At 39.8% G+C, this 13,423-nt stretch overlaps 1 protein-coding gene across 1 annotated transcript in view; it reads right to left on the reverse strand.

Moving 5' to 3' along the window:
* Positions 1-13,423, reverse strand: part of FRMD3 (FERM domain containing 3) — a 146,072-nt gene that overhangs the window by 4,589 nt on the left and 128,060 nt on the right. The gene's annotated exons all lie outside the window — the stretch shown is intronic.

Raw genomic sequence — 13,423 nt, forward strand, 5'->3', positions numbered from 1 at the left:
ATTAATGTCAAAATACTATTTATAATTCAGATTAGCGCAATTCTTTGATTTCAGCAAAAGATCTCTGTAAAAGATAGCGAACTGACATCATCAAAGATTCATTCCAGTTTTAGTGCAGCAAAGATTAAGGTTGAGAGACTTTAAAACAATGTGGTATAACAGAAAATGTATTATTACAGAAAAACAAGAACTCAGAAAAGCAGTATATCTCCAGTGCTAACTACACTAGACATATAATGGTTTTCAGTGTGAAGTAAAAAGGGTCTTAGCAAGCTCTGCTAAAGTTTTCTATTAAAGAATGGCAAACATATAAAAAACTAAACAAAAGGCCCATTGTGGTCATTTCGAGATGATGGAAGTAAAACATGACCTGAACCATGCTATAAGGAAGAGATGCATCACTGCTCTGTAAACATATGATACAGGACAAAAATTGGAAAGCAAAAATCCCAATTAGAAAGACATCTACAACGTAGGAAGATACACAGCTTAGATGTGTTCTGGATCACAATTCAAAGCTACAATTTTAAATAGTAAATCAATTATAATTGACCAACATTCTATAAAGACTCTCACTTTGAGATCAGAAGACTTTTCACATTGTTTCTTTAAAATGTCACTGATTATTTTCTTTTTTACAGTATTAGTCCTAAGAACTGTAGATACCATTCACTGTACTGAAATTATTAACTTTGTTTCTGAAACCTACTTTTCCTCTATTTGACTAGATAGCAAAAGAATATTCTTATGCAATTGGGTACTGATCATAAAACTAGCAGTAGGCATAACTACACTTCAGCAAAGTTGGTAATACTTGCCTTACCCTAGACTTTCTCAGTGTTACAAATTTTGCATTTCTTGAATGACAAGGTCTGACAATCTCTATTTTCAATTTATTTTTCTCCCCCCCCCCCCGCCCTTTATATCTGCCATGACTACCATGCTCAGGACAGGACATACCCACAAAAATCTCAGTTTCATACCTGATACCAGATTTGTGCACTACCGGGTCATTCAGCAATAGACCTGCCCTGAACCAGACACAGGCACATGATCATATTTCTGCCAGAGCCTGAAATACTCAGTATTTGCAGAAAAATCTGGCAATACAAAGTTAACATGTTGAAACTTTGTAAATTAAATTAAACAAGCAGAGGTGCTGCTGCACTAGGAATCTTAAAGCTTGTTACAACACTTCCTCAGAAATATCTGCCATAGTACCCTGCTGTATGCCAGGGTGACTGGCATATACCACAAAACCCTCCATGCGACCTTGCAGCTCTGTTAGCATGTTCTCCAGATAATCAAAAGGGTAAGTAAGGTACTTGCTAAGTTACGCCAGTTTATAGACTTCCCAAAAGTTTGGTCAGTGATGGCTTGTTAGTATCTGGTAACTTTAAAATTATACAGAACTTAATACCAGTGGGGATGAAATGTCAATAACTGCAACGTAAAATACACAAAATTTTACAAATATTTCTAATGATATAAGAAATGACAGAAAACCTGCACTTTAAACCTATTTACATTAAATCACTCCTTCAACAAGCTAACTTGCTCCTTACCTGACAAGACAACTTCCTGGATCCCCTTCTTAGTGCATCCTTTTATGCGTCATGTTATATTCATTACAGAAAACCTCTTCATTACAGAACACCATCCTCAGGAAGCATCCTCACCTTCAGCAGAGCATGTTAGCTATTAAAATTAATTTCCCCTTTGAAGTCTTCAAAATGGCCCAGACAGATCTCTCCCCCGTAACTTGTTATCCTTTCCTGCTCTCTAGGTGATACACTGGCCATGCCTCCAGGTGAGGTTTCACATTCTGGTTAAATCAACCAAAAAGACAATTTCTGCTTCCTCTTATTTCATCCCTGAGCAAGCCAGGTTGTAAAGCTAACTTAGGAAAATAACTGTTTTTCTTCCTGGGTTAGTTCTCTGATTCTTTTTCTTCCTGAACTGGCTTGTCGGATGTTCTCATGAGCACAGCACATTACCAGGGATGAAGAGAAAGCAGGAGTGCTCCCTTCATCAGCACCTGGCCAGCAGATCTGCATAGCTGAAATGAAACCTCATCCTCAACAAAGAAAATGCAGATGTCTCTTCATTAGCTTAATTTGACTGCCCAGCTAATAATTCCTTGCCTCAACTACTCTGTCCTCTCCTACCACAGCCATTTTAGAAATTCATCACATTTCAGCATGAAACCTGTTTTGTGATGGAACTTACTGTCTACACCAGCCTTTGCGTTAACAAATATACTTGCCACAGTCATCAAGAGGAGAAGACAAACTGACTGAAACTAGACACAATGGTATATGAAAACTAACAGGTGAGAACAGATTTGGGGGGATCTTTCTCCTAAGCATACAGTAACAGCAGGTAACGCTGGATCATCAAACCATACTCTGAGTCACTTGAGAGCACACTCATGATAGCTTAAAATATAAAAGCCAAAATTTTTAAACTCTGGAGACCAATGTTAAGCATCTACACACATCTAGATACACAAGTACTACAATTTGATTTTCAAATGTACTTTTCATTTTCTTTTAATAGGAGTAAAAGGTAAGTTGAGCCACATACTTAGGCACCTCAATATGGATTAAAGGATCTAATTTTAACCTCCCAAATTTGAGAATCCTGGCCATAGGCATCCCTATACCTGCTTAGATGCAAGGTCAGTCCTATATCTTTATCATGTTTCTCATCACAGAGAGGACAGCTGCAGCTACTGCAAAGAAAGGTCACCCCAGTTTATGATTCTTGAGCCTTCTCTCCTTCCCCAGAGTAAATTCCGGCATGCATAACATACATAGTGAACATAAACAAGAAAGATCATATTAACTTTCATTAAAAATCTATTTTTCTCAAATAACTGGCAAACTTCAGACTTTGTGATTAACCTGTAGATAGAAGGCAGCAGAGGAACCTTTTCAGATCAGTGTTTTCTGAAGGGGTTGTATTAAAATTGGAATGTGTTGCGGTTCCAAAGCATACATCAACTTTACAGTCCACTATTTAGTTTGAGCAGATAATAAGAATTTTCAACTGGTTTATGTGTTGTTAAAACATACTAAAGCAAAGTAACTGCATTTTACATCAGTCAGATGTAAGTGTAAATAAATAACAAATAACAAATTTTACAGAGCCAGAGAGATCTCATTACGCCAGCCAAAAATCAGTGCTTCCCTTCCACCAAATACTGGGATTGCTCCAAACTCCTAACTTGCGACAGCAGATAGGAACACGAACAGTGGATTAAAACACAAGTTTACAGTGGTCATCTACTGTGAATATGAACGTGCAAGAGGTCTGACATAAACGCTGTCAGCTGCTAGTGTTTCTAAAGGGGCCAAAACCAGCAGCTGAGGATTAGCAGGATGAAGGGCAGCCCCAGTTCCACCATTCTTAAGAAGCTGCAGTTGCTGGAAACACAGCACCCCAGAAAAATGTACCCTCTGCTTATTAAAAAATTCAGTCCACACTTTGGTGGCCAGATATACTGCATACAGCTTTACTTACCAGACATGCAAACACAATTACGCATCGGTAAAGACTTTGTATAGCAGACAAATGAATAAGTGTGAAGATTTCCTGCTTTTAAACACAGAACTGAAAAATTAGATATGGTCCAGAAAGAGCAGTGCTGGGAATATTTTATATAGATGTGTAAACAAGTAAGGCCAGCCAGGCTGCAATTAGGACAGTTCCTCCCTACCTCTTTTGCTATTTCCTCTAGAAATAGTGTGTATTTCTTTGCTTATTTTCAATGTGGACAAAATTTATCTGTACTATGAATAGAATGACCTTTTAGAGGGAAGGAGAGGGTGACTTTCTCACATGAGGAAAGTGCATGGATGTCACAAAGAAAATGTAGGAAAGGGAAACAGAATCTATAATTGCACTAACCTCAAATAGTTCCCTAAACAAGGTCTATATCAAAGCAAGATCTGCATCACAGCCAGATGTCCAGCCCCCAGAAGCAGGAGACCATAGATCCCTACCCTACCCACATCCCATGCCCATAGAAGACACCTGTTCTAGCTCTGCAAGGAGAGTAAATCAATGACAGCTTATAGTAACTCCTTTTTAGGCAGTGACCTGGCTTTCCTGATGGCCGTTCCCATTTTTTTTTTTTTTTTAGTCTTACAGGAACTTCTAGGAGGGAGCAAAGCCCTGTCACAGTTGCCAACTGACATCAGTTGCAAGCACTGTGACTGCAGGGTTACAGCTGACCTCCCAACTGCATTGTGTGTCACGGTGTTCAACTAATGTCACACACCTGGTGCAGCGACCAGAGACCGACACTCTGCTTTTCACATCCCGCAAAGGGCACCCGAAGCACAGAGGCAGAAGTGAAACAGAGCGTGCAGCACAGCGGGTGTTCTGGGGAGCCTGTCCCTACCCTCCCTCTGGCCTGGAAGGGGCCCACCCCAGCATTGCTGATCCCCTTCCAGAACCAGAATTAAGCACCCAAAAGGCTGAGGGGAGTAGCAGGGAGAGAGAGCTGTGTATCAGGGGAGTAGGAATGAGGGGGCAAGATCCGTCTGTCAGCAGCTCAGAGCAATGGGAAGAGCTGGTGAAGGGACTGCAGTGACTCAGTGTCTAGCGCCGGGCCAGAGAGAGCAAGGCTGAAAAGAGCTGGGCACTGATGTGAAAGCTTAGCACCCGAGAAGAGGACAAGTGGGACGTTTCAGCATCCCCACTCAGCTTGGGTGAGCCCTCCAGGTGCAAGTCAGCGCCTTGTTCTGAAGCGGGGTTCTCCCAAGGAGTTATGCCCACTGCCATGAGTTTTGCACAAGCTGACTCCAGTTTCATATGCTGATATACAGGTTTTATGCATGTGTACATCAAAAGGAATAGCATCCTATAAATAGGACTGCAAAATCAAGCGTCTTAAGAATCAATGTAGCCCCAATGCACAAATCTCGTACTAGACTGCTGTCACATTAAACTAACAAGATGGCTTGTATCTATTTGGAGCCAGCATTAAACCTCTGAGGTGTAAGAATAAAAAAATACATGTAAATACTAATGTTCTTTTCAATTTTGCTACCTATTTTTGACTCAAGGGAGTTAGGTGCATTCTCATAGACACTATAGTTTCCCCTGAGCGGTGAATTCATGAAGCAAAGGTAGCCAGAAGCTGTTGCTACTTAAGAGATAAATCACTGCAAGAAGCAGGTTCTCCCATATCTGCTGTGCTTACTGCTTTCTGATTTTCATATGCCAAAAGTGTGAGAATATTCTGGTCTTTGCCAGAACATTCTCAGATAATTCTTCTGTAAATACACATTTCTGAAATGAAGATTCAATACAAAGGCATAGTTTTATATAGGTGCATGTAAACTGAAATCTGTCAACCTATATATGCAAAAATCCCAGAAGTAAGCAGTATCACAGAAAGCATGAAGGAAAAAATTTTGAAATGTCTTACTTCACTGAGGAAACAGAGACATATAGATTGATAGAGGGGCCAATCCATCTTTGGCAAAGGGGTTTGGTATAAAAAAGAAGAAAAAAAATACCTTTGTCTTGGTTGCTATCCAAAGCACTACTGAATGCTTTCTGTTCTTTGGGTTGCACTCCCGTTATGTGTAGTGAAAAAGAGGTTCGAATCAGAGTCCTTCCTCCCCCTCCCTCCCCATATTTCAGTATATTAAATTATTCAGTATCTAGAAAAATAAAACCAACAAAGTTATGATCTGGCAACTCAACCCACTCAGTTGCAGTAAAATGCTAAACTGTATCTACTACTGTATTCAACTGACATTCAAAATCTGCTACCAACCTATATGCTAATTTAAGAACTATTTAGTATTGGCAGAAATTATCACAGTTTCAAAGTATTTATCCCTCTCAGCCCAAGAAAACTACAAGGGCAAAAATTCCAGTCACTCATTTGTTAGCAATTAACAAATCCACAATTTATGTAAGCCATTACAACAAATGTCATTTAAGTTTCACCTCATTCATTCCCCATTTGCAACCCTGTTCCTGTCAGTAATTCATCTTTATTCTCTGCTGTACTCAACGTAACATTGTCATTTACAATATAGTTCCTTTCCAAGAGACTACTATTAGCATAACAAACTATGGGAGAGGAAAAAAAAAAAAAAGTCTTGAGTAAAATAAATGTAAATTTACCAGCCCTCCTGGCTGTGATCTTGGAGCCATGCCGCAGTAATCGAATGCACACTTCCTTGTTGCAGTGGTTAACCATCCGCAAATGAATGCTTCTCTTGGTTTGGATTTTTACAAGACATTTCACCATTTTGACTATTAATTCCTCTTCTCAAAGTCTTGTAAAGGCTCTATCCATACCAGCTTTGACCTTTTATTGAGTTCTCCCTCAGTTTTAAGAGACTAACACAAGTCACTCTCAATGAATCAAATGACAAGCTTCTAATATGGCCAACAAAAATATCCCAGTAGGGAACAGAACGAAAGGTTATTTTTAAACATTTCCAAATGCCTCATAACATACAATACAAACTTCCACAGCATCCAGCTCAGTTAGCAGTTGCTAGCATAACAGCTGAACCACAAACAGAAGCATAAAAATATCCAAGGAATCAAAACATAGCGCAGTGAAACAAAAGGCCAGCATTTAGGGTCTGTTTTTCACAGAATAAAATGACACTGTGGCCATTATTTTTCCAAAGACCTTCAATTTGGCCACTGATGTCAGTTCCCCACCACTGCCTGAAAAGTATTTGCAGCAGATACAAAAGGAAAAATCCTATGCTGTGCTTAAAAACCTTAGTCAAAGGCAAACCAATGAGATGAAAATGCTTTCATTTCAAGACTAGAACCAAAGCTGACCTGCCTGTGTATAAACAAGAAGAGAAAATTCCTAAGTTTGGGAAAAATGTCCCTCTTTGCACGTGTGCTCCAGTTCCCACTTGTGGACAACTATTGGACACATTTGCATCCACCAGAAAGAAGTGTTGCTTCAGAAGGCTTGGCACTTCCCCGTCCCCATCCAGCAGAGATATGCAGGCTCCCAGAAAAGGCATGACGCATATATGCTGGCTGCGGATAACTTGTTCCAGCTGGAAGCTGGCATGCAACCACGTGCACAGCATCACGCTGTCCTAGTGGGAAAGGAGCTCTTACTGGGTTCACTGAAACAAAGAGGAGATAAACTGGAAGGAGTGTACTAGGGTGCAAAGGCAGTCTCTCACTTCCCAGAATACTTACCTTTAATGTTTACAACATGTTGTGTCATCCAAGTTGTCATTAACTGACATCCTTGTTCCCTCCGCACTGTAAAATCAATGATGTGCATGCAAATATGTGGGAAAGAAGGGGGCAGGGGAGAGAGTCCTGCAAATGTATGTTTTACACCAGGTGATTCCTCTCATGAAAGACATGTGCTTCAATGGAGCATCTGGAAAACATCTCTACAGTGGCTCCTTTCCCCTGCCTGGCCTATATAGCATGAATATCCAGCAGTGCTCCTTTTCACTCCTTCCTCCTGCAGGGCAAACACTCCTCTCTTCCTCTCCTTCTCTGCACGCACTTCCATGTGGGTCTGAGGAAAGATCAAGTGCCCCTTCGCTTTCTATCTGCTTTTTTTTCCACACTTCGAAAGTAACATTTCTGTCTGCTTTTATCATCTTTATGCTCATAGCTGTTGTAGCAGCCAAAAGACGATCATTAAAATCTCACTAACAAGGGTTGAATCTTCACTGTGTACACAGCTACAAAACCTGGAAAGCACCAATTCTTAACAAAGTCTAAGCACCAATGTGTTCAATATATAAAGGAAAGCCTAGCCGAGGACACAAGTATCACCTGGACAGGGCTGTGAATGATTTCCAACAGGAGCACATTCATGTCAATGAATAAACATTTATTTAAGGTTCATGTGACCATGCTCATGAAAAGAGAAATGACTGTGAGATTTCAAGTCACTGCCCACAAACCATGTATTCAAAACTAAGGAACATTTAAGTAAGGCTCTGTGTCCTGAGAGAAAGAAGACTGCATGACCTGACATTGGACGTCCTGCGTAACCGTTGGAAGGTGTTTTTCAGCAAATATTTTCCAGACAAGGAGCCTGCTTCTCTCCTGCAGAGCTGCCCAGGAGTCTCTGTGTGCAGAAGACAGCCAGCAAGGCAACCGGTCCACTCTCAGTAACTAACTGGTTCTGCGGCTCTTCTCAGTCTCCTCCTTCCTAGATTGCTGCTCCAGATATTACACAGCTGAAAGGCTAATGACTGGTGGGAACTGTGGCAGAGAGACCCTTAGCATTCATGCCCCCTTACAGAGACAGCAGAAAACAGCAGATGGTTATGTAACTTCTCTTAAAATCAGAAAGTATGGTTTACAAAAGCAAAACCAATCTCCTCCCAAAACCAGAAAACTAAAACTTAACAAAGCACTCTTCAAAACTAGTACCTCCCCCCAGCCAGTGAAAATAGTGAACGGGAAATTCCTATTTAAGCATAACAATTTTAATGTATTTGTGAAAAGGAAGTATATCAGCTGTCTTCAAATTTTAGAGGTACCTTGTTATGGTGATGGGGGCAACCTTGTTCAGTTTGTAACAGAAGTAGTGATTTTATTTTGTAGACACATGACATAGTAAAAACTTGGGAACCTAAGAATTTGTCAGTAAGTTATGGAGGAAAGCTGGCAGAGCTAATTTTTGTTAGCATTAGGTATTGCTATCTTGAAGTGAAAGTTTCGCTTGTAAAAAAGTTGTTGTCAGACCTTGTAGGGCTCAATTACATGGTTAGAAGACTGTAAATCGAAGTTAGTTTGTTGAACAGAGACATGATGATGCACACAGAGATGTTGAGATCTGAGGTCAGAATGCTCTTGGGAGACTCCCAGAAACTTGCAAGACAAAGAGTGCAGTAGAGGGAGAAACTTAAGATGACCAGACTTTATTCCATAAATGACAGAATGATCTCAATGTCAAAAAACTGCCAAAAAAATATAGAAAATTCCATTACATACAACCTGACCTAAGGATGCTCACTTTGGCCTCTACTAAGTTTAATAGAATAATTAATTAATTAGAAGAAATTAATTATCTCTGCAGACCACAGGAATCTAAAAATAGAACTGTTATTTTATTTAGAAACACCACTAAGAAATTTGATGAACTCCTACATATTACAATTTTTGTTATCATATACGCACACACACACAAGAGGTACCATCAGCTCACGGGAGTATTGCTTCTACTAATTTCATGGGGAAAAGCTGTTAAGCAGATGCTACTTGACAGAAGACATTTCATGACTCTCTCTATCTGCTGCATTAAGATAAATTGTCTCTCGTATACAGCAGGTATGATTTTAAAAATATGAATGTTGACAATCTGTGTATTGGTTCCACCCAGAGAAAAAGCACTAAATCAGTAATTTCCTTCCCAATAAAAATTAAATGTAACAACATTGAGCTGTGCCCAAGGAAAAACGTAGACTAGATTACCTGTTATAGTGTTCTTGCTGTACAAACATAACATGTGAACAGATACTTAACATTATTTCATATTGTACTAGCATATTTTTAACATTTATTCATACTATTATTCATAAGTGGCCAATTTTTCATATGTTGATGCCTAAGCTGTACCCACAAAAGCTCCATGTGCCTCTGCTCTACAACCAAAGCTTACACAGATGAGAACTCACACATACAGACAGACAACTAGACTGGTAGTAGCCAGTATATGCTCATTCCCATCCATGCTTGTAAGATGCAACAAAGACTCCACATTATAAAGTAAAGATATCATTCATGCCAATTAATTGCCATTAATGCAATATTTCCTATACTTGAGTGACACACAAAAATAAGTTTGCTAAAGAACTCTCCATACATAACTCAGATGCACTCGCATACAATTTCATAAGAAAAAAAAATCTTAAAAGATCAATGAAGACATCTAAAAAGTGTGTAACTCCCCGAGAAAGAAAAAATTAAGGAACATGGATTTTAAACAGGAAGAATTTAGAATGAGTCTGTGCCATCAACTCTCTCTTTTCTAAAATACAGTACAAGGTAGATCAATCAATAGCATGACTGAAGCATGCTACTTTCACTTTGGTTGCTCCAAAGGCAGAAGTTAATGTCACTAGGAAAATAATTCACGTATGAAACCTGAGTACACAAGTATCAAGTGACTTAAAAGAAGTTTTCATCACTTGTCAAAACCACATTAATATCCTGTGACTCAGAGGTGTGGGTTTGCCTTTTTTTTATTTTTTAGATTGGACTACTCAAATATGTGAAGCCCTGATAGCATCTGGTGCTGAGAAATCCAAAGACAATGACCTACCACCTACAAAATGATTGTCAAGTGATCAGGACAGGCAATGATCTCTCTCACCAAATCAGACAGTGAAAGAAGGCAGCCAAACAACTCCTACAGCAATACCAAAAGAAATATAACATGCTCAACTGCACATTGAGCAAGGACCATGAAAGGACCTAATAGGACCATTCAGAAGGACCTAGTTTGACCATCTGTGACAAAGATGAATTTTGCAATCACACTTCTGGATACACTTAAAACTTTTGTAGCTAGGTGACTTTTGAAGAATGTCTCTTAGGTTCAAAAAGTAAAAATGATCCCTCTAAGCATAGCTGACACTCATATATGTAAAATGCAATTCCATGTGATAACATTCTATGCATGGCAGTAATTTTATGGTTGCATCTTTACACTACCATGCTTTTTTCCTCCTCCTACGACAGAAAGGACATTAGTGCAAGACAAGAGTCAGTAACAAGGAATGTGAAAGCCTGAAGAATCTTAAGCAGTAGCAACAAAGCACTGAGAGATGACCTGCAAAACCTAAGGCATAAGGAGCATAAGGACTTGAGAGTATTTTTTTAATTTGATAAAATATGTATTGGCTGGTGGCCAATCTCTAGGTAAGTCACATAACTATAACTTAAAACAGCAATAAAAGCACACTTAAGTAAGAATATCAATTCAAATCTGGGTGCTTAAATTAGTAATTGGACAGCTGTATTAGGCATCTAAGCACAGACTGAAGAATTGCCTCTTGAAGAATGAGACACCAATAGACAAACTCTGGATATTTCTGCCTGCCATTCTAATAAAAAATAAAATGCCATTACCTGTTTTCAAATCCGCTTGCATAAGTGTCAACTGCTAAAGTAACTATTATAGTGGTATCATGGGCATCCAGTATCTTTCTTCCCACAAAGAATGGTCATTTATGACCATGTTTAGTCAACAAACCCTTTCTTACATGTCTGCAAAACCACTGGACAATTTGGGCTTTTTTGGAGGACAGCTTCACTTCAGCATGATAGCCAGAGCAGATTTGTAAGATGGGGAATTTCATACGGGAGAATGGTTGGGCTTTAGTTGGTTTTCAATATTTGGCTGCATCATGTCAATTCTCCATGTGAGAAGATTAACCTAAGGACAACAAGGCAGGCTGAAGCCGCTCAAAATCCCCTGCAGACTCTGTTATCACCACTTCCGATGGCTTTGTACCCTAACAACTACCGAGTAATTGGCACAAAATCTTCCCTCTCACCTGGCAGTTCCTGTTAGTTCAGTTTCACACCACCCAGGCTCAGCCAGCTCAGAATTCATCTCTCCGGAAGTTTCAGGAAGCAGAGGTATTTATTCAAGACACTGAGGCCGCTATATTTTTGGCCACATGTTCTGCCCATAATATATAAAGCCAATTTAAAACTAAGAACAAGTAGGTTTTGCTCAGTTAAAAGACAAAGCTGTGCACTCTCCTGAATCCACCCAAGGTACACAGAGCTGACAGCACCATTATAGCCAGCTCTGCTAACGAGTTGCTTGGGCCCATTTACACAGCACAGTGCAGCACCATGTGAACGTCTCGGTCATCAGCAGCTGAAACATTCGTGTGCATACGGCAGCACCTTGCAGAAATAAGAGCGTGGATCAGGAACATCTGATCTGGGCAGGTCTGCACCATGCTCTCAACAGCATCTGCAGGCTCTTTGGAAAGCACCCCAGGGTGTCCACCCACACCTCAGGCCTGGACCTTTAGAGAGATGGTGAGGCTGTTTCACATGTGAAGCACACTACAAGCAGCTTCCCAATGCAGGTGAGTCAGTCCCAGGGCTAGCTGCCTCCACTCTCCTGCTCCTGCCCTCACTCTCGCACAGGACCTTGCTCAACACTCTCTGATGAGCCACTTACAGGTTGAGCCAGGCAGTGGGATACTGTACAGTTAGGGGGTTGTTGGTTTGGTTGTTGGGGTTTTTTAAATTTTTGTTTTAACTCCTCCCAGTTCACTCTGGCATGACTAGTGTTGATGCAGGGGAGAAGATGGGAATCCACAGAAGTGGACTGAGTGCATGTGGGGAACAGAGCCAGCATCAGAGAGCTGTGAGATCAATTCAAGCTGCAATTTGATAATATAGCCAAGTTTGCTGCAGGAAAATACTGTAAAAGAGCTAAATACCGTTAACTTAGCAGCTGGTGGTATTTAACTATGCATAACATGTTCTACAGGAAACCCACAACCAAATATTTCTATTAAATCGTAGTAGTAGTAACAACAATCTGTCTGACTAAAAGGAAACATGACTTTCAAACTTATGTAATACATACATTTGAAACCAGCACTGTCTGGTGAGCGTATAGCAATGTTAAGTCAGCAGTTTCCAAAAATGGATTTCATTGCTTAGAGTTGTAAGTGTGGCATAGCAGTCTTACAAGCAGCAAGCTGTTGTTACTCTGCAGTGGTGCGAACTGCCTAGGAGGAACACAATGTTGGTACTCGGCAGTCAGAAAGTGAATTCTCAGATACAGGTATTTCACAGCAGAGGTAGGCAAGTAATTGTTAAAATTAAATACATGCCATGCAGCCACTGCTACTGATTATAATAAACTAAGTACACAGACAATCTAATTCACCCTGTTCTTACTGCATTCAGTGTTGAAACGCCAAAGAATGAACAAAGCATGTTCAAGTGACTCCTATAAAATGAAATTAGGACATACTCCTATGAAAATGAACATACTTTCTCAGCTGTTTTCAGTTTCCCATTAATTGACCACAACAAAGCAACAGCAGAGATTGTATTTGCCAATTTCCAAAACAATTAGCTCACTGCATCTTACGTAAGAACCACTGTTAGGTTTTGTCTGTTTGGCTTCCTTTTTTATTAGGAGGAATGCAGTTATCCTCATTTAAGCTGGCTAAGATCTTCATACCATGGCTGGTAATGACTGCATCTCAAAAAGATAGGTGTTGAATGTTTTTTTTAAAATATCATAAACATATACATGGAAAAGCTTGTTCTATGAAATGCATTCAAACTGATATTCCAGTAACATCCCGTTTTGTCAATGGGATTAAATTAGCAGAGATTTTTTCCTAGCTGACCTTCAAATAACATTTCTTTTTGTCAACAGAATTAAATTAGCAAAGAT

The sequence above is a fragment of the Grus americana genome, chromosome Z, assembly GCF_028858705.1.
Source record: "Grus americana isolate bGruAme1 chromosome Z, bGruAme1.mat, whole genome shotgun sequence".
Taxonomy (NCBI): domain Eukaryota; kingdom Metazoa; phylum Chordata; class Aves; order Gruiformes; family Gruidae; genus Grus; species Grus americana.